This window comes from Salvia miltiorrhiza, chromosome 3 (genome assembly GCF_028751815.1).
Source record: "Salvia miltiorrhiza cultivar Shanhuang (shh) chromosome 3, IMPLAD_Smil_shh, whole genome shotgun sequence".
NCBI lineage: Eukaryota > Viridiplantae > Streptophyta > Magnoliopsida > Lamiales > Lamiaceae > Salvia > Salvia miltiorrhiza.
This window is the reverse complement of record NC_080389.1, coordinates 24,736,399-24,740,495: the sequence shown is the minus strand read 5'-3', so window position 1 is coordinate 24,740,495 and position 4,097 is coordinate 24,736,399. Positions and strand designations below refer to the sequence as shown.

The 4,097-nt window shown below is 38.1% G+C and overlaps 1 long non-coding RNA gene across 1 annotated transcript; it reads left to right on the top strand.

Moving 5' to 3' along the window:
- Positions 1–415: 415 nt before the first annotated feature.
- Positions 416–2,269, top strand: LOC131015709 (uncharacterized). Its single transcript, XR_009098674.1, has 2 exons — positions 416–1,689; positions 1,798–2,269. It is a non-coding gene; the product is annotated as an uncharacterized LOC131015709 (long non-coding RNA).
- The last annotated feature ends 1,828 nt before the right edge of the window (positions 2,270–4,097 follow it).

The following is a 4,097-nucleotide window of genomic DNA, read 5'->3' as shown; positions in this document are numbered from 1 at the left end:
ATCAATCCCGTGAAGAAATCTACCAGCAATCATTTGAAATCATAAATTTCCCAATTAATTGGGAGTGAGAATCAGAATAGTGTAGGACTAAATTTGGAAGGTCAACAATATATGGCTAAAATACCCTTCCGCCACATAAACGTATGCATATTTTAAGTTACTTAATGAACTATGCAATCTACCCAAAAATAAGTATCAGCCGTTGATTAAGATATGATCTACGATCATAATTAAGTCTTATTTTAGAGACTAAGGTACACAAAAATGGCGAAGTCTCACTGACTTCCCTAAAATTTGGGCAATTGGGCAAGAACTTTCTGCTTTTAAGATAGCGATGTATCCACCATACAAGAGCGTGCAAACGAACCCACCCTAATCGAGCTAAATTGAACGTATACATGTTATGTGTATTTATTAGGGTTACAAACGCCTAAATACAAATATGACATAAATTACAACATACACAAAACACAAAACATTGTTATACTATAGGGTGCATTGGCTCTATAAGTGACGCTATAATCTTTATTTCCATTTAATCATATTTTTACGCTTCTATTTTAAAATTAAACATTTCACAAAAATTAGTAAAAAAATTCAACATTACATTAATTAAAATAAAATAAAGGATTTTGAAATTAAAAACATTACAATAATTAAAAATTAGGTGAAAAATAAAAGAATTAAAAAAATTAGAATTTTAAAAGTAAAGAAATCAAAAATTAAAATTAAAATAAAAAACAAAATCAAAATCAAAAAACAACAATAGAAAACCCTACTTTTAACCCACCCCCACTGCCCATTTCCTTTCTTTTCTTTCTTCCCCAACCCACCGACTCCCCCGTTTCTCTGCAAATAGCCGCTTTCTATTTTTTTTTTAATTGGTGCGTCTCGTGAACTCGCGCCTCCACCTTCCATTGTGCCTGATATCAGGCGAGGAATTCAGCCCGCACCACGATGGTACGCCAGCGCGCGTCTCTTCCCAGCCGTCGACTCGGTCAGCCATTTTGAGCTCCGTCACGTGGATGCTCTTAGCCTCTTACACAGAAATTAAAGTTACCTTCAAAGTCCAAACGCATCAAATGGGAAAAGCTATGGTGAATTTTATCATTAAATTCGCAATACTGCAAAATAAGGAAATTATGGAATTTTATCATTATTATGGTAAAAGCTATCATTATCATTAAATTTGCAATAGTGAATTTTTTTCAAAGTTAGGTGATGAAAGTGAAATTGTATCAATTAATAAATGGTGAGAATTGGGTATGTATCAATCACTTTATAGAAATACATTTGAGAATCATTAGTAAAATTTCTACGGGTTCACCCCTCCCCCATCTCTCTCTCTCTCTCTTGTCACGCAACTACATCGCCGGCGATCACCAGAATCAAAGTGTCGCCATCACGCAAGATTCTGGTGATTCCGATGATGTGGTTGTGAGCGGGCAAGAGATGAGGTCCCCTTCACTGCATGTTCTCTCGTCTCGTCTCACGCCGCCGCCGCCTTATCTCCCTTGCTCGAACTCTCTCCTCTCTAGACAATCTTCCTGTGTTCTCTCTCCCAAATTTCAGAAACCTAGGTTCTCTCCTCCTTTTCTAGCGGCGAGCAGCACCGCCACCATCTTCCTCCTCCCTCTCTCTCGACCGACGGGCAGCCCGACTTCAACACAAAAACATCTTCTTTTGCTGGTTTGAGGATAGTTTCTTTGCCCTGGATTGGACATGAATAATTCATTTTATAATTTATGCCCCTGATCTTGTGATATTGTTTTCTTAACTTGACTGCATTTGGTGCAGTCTGGCCCATGGTTAAAGCAGTTATCAAGAGAGGAAGAAGGGAGATTTGTCCTTATCTCAATTCTGCTTTTCTGTATTCCTGGCCATTTCTTATTCCCTCTTCCATTAAGACAGAGAATCGGAGCTTTGTTTTTTGCGTTTGCAGGGATACTGTTTGATTGCAAAGGATCAGATGTTGCGGGCCTAAGATAATGAGACATGAACTTGCCAAAATATGTGCCTCTGGTTTGGCCCAAACTCTTGATTTTGAGTCTCTGAGCTTCGACTGCTGATTACAACGATTGTCTCTCCATTTTATTTGTTTCTCAGATCGTTCATCACTATGTTTAGGCCTTCTTGATTTGCTATTTTTTTTTTGCTGTCTTGAGTATAGATTTTGTCATGTTGTAATATAATGCATGTGCAGCTGCTTAACAAATGTATTTACAGAGTGATACTTGGAAAAATTTAAATCATTTTTCAATCAGTTTTATTTGTGAGATTACACAATTCAATTTTATGCAAGTGTGGCCTATACAAACGTGAATTTATGGATTTTGGTGGAATTTTTAGGTCACATATGTGTATTTTGAGAAGAAGTTGCTGAATTTGAAAAGTGATCCGTCCACGAATTAAAGCCCTACTTGCACTTAAATTTTTGTCCACCAATTAAAGCCCTATTGTGCTTTATGGACCTTTTTACTCTTCTTCTTTTCCTATATTTACTACCATTTGCCACTAATGGACCCACCTTACAACTACTTTATCATTTTTATATTCTATATTTATTACACTTTATCACTAGTGGACCCACCACACAACACCTTTAACACTTTAGTCAACTACTTTATCACTTTAGTCAACTACCCTTATATTTCATCCACAACACCTTTTTTAGCTTTCTTAGCCTCCGTGCCCACCCTCAAATGGGGCTTTAATTCGTGGACGGAGGGAGTATGATTTTGAGATGAATCAAGTGTTGGTAGCTTTGTGGTATATCAATGGGCAAATGATACTACTGTTTTGTTTCTTTGTATCTAGACGGGTACTCTTTTTCCTCGTTCTGATGTTTTAATGAGGCCCAACCCTGGTCTTCTCTTTGGGTTTTTTTGGTTCCGCTTTCTATAATAAAATTTCAATTCAGCAGATACTACTGTTTTGTTTATATATATATATATATATATATATATATATATATATAGGAATGGGATCATATAGATCCCAATGCTTATAATAGATCCGTAGATCCAAATCTAAACCACACATTTATGACATGTGGCGCATCAAGATGGTGACACGTGGCAAGGATTCCAAGGCAAAATCTGGAGGGGTAAAATTGGAATGTAATTTTCGGATTTAATAATTAAAAAAAATATATTTTTTTTAGATTTTCTCAAAATAGATATATTTTAGATGCATATAGTTTCACACAAAGATGCATAAAGTTTTCACATGAAATGCATAACTTTGAACAGAAAAATGCATTTAATTTTTTCAGTTTTGGTATTTTCACCACCCCACCCCATACCACCCCCCAATCCAGCCCACACCACCCCCCAACCCTCCCCATTACCACCCCCCAAAAATATGCATGTTTCACATGCATATAAAATCAAACAAAAATGCATAAAGTTTTCACATAAAAATGCATTAAATTATACAAAAAATGCATTTCATTTTAATAAATCTGGTAGTTTCGCCACCCCACCCCTGCCCCTGCCCCCCCACCCCACCCACCCCCCACCCCCACCCCCCCCCCCCAAAAAAAATTTTTTTTTCAAAAACTGATTTTCTAATTGCTGGCCCACCCCCACCCCCCACCCCCACCCCCACCCCCAAAAAAAATATATTTTTTTTATTTTTTTAAAAACTGATTTTCAAAAAAAAAAAATTGGGGGGGGGGGGGGTGGGGTGGGTGGGTGGGGGGGTCAGTGGTCAGAAAATCAGTTTTTGAGAAAATAAAAAAATAAAAAATAAAAAATATTTTGGTGGGGGGGTGGGTGGGGGGGTGGGTGGGGTGGGGTAGGGGTGGGTGGGGGGTGGGGTAGGGGTGGGTCAGTGGTCAGAAAATCAGTTTTTAAAAAAAAAAATTTTTTTTTTTTGGGGGGGGGGTGGGTGGGGGGTGGGTGGGTAGGGGGTGGGTGGGGGTGGGGTTCTGGGGTGGGGTGGGGTTCTGGGGTGTGGGGGGTGGGGTTGGGGTGGGGTGGGGTGAAATCTTATGCATATTTATATGAAACTTTATGCATTTTTATATGAAAGTTCATGCATTCTCGTATGAAACTTTATGCATCTAAAATATACCTATTTTGAGAAAATCTAAT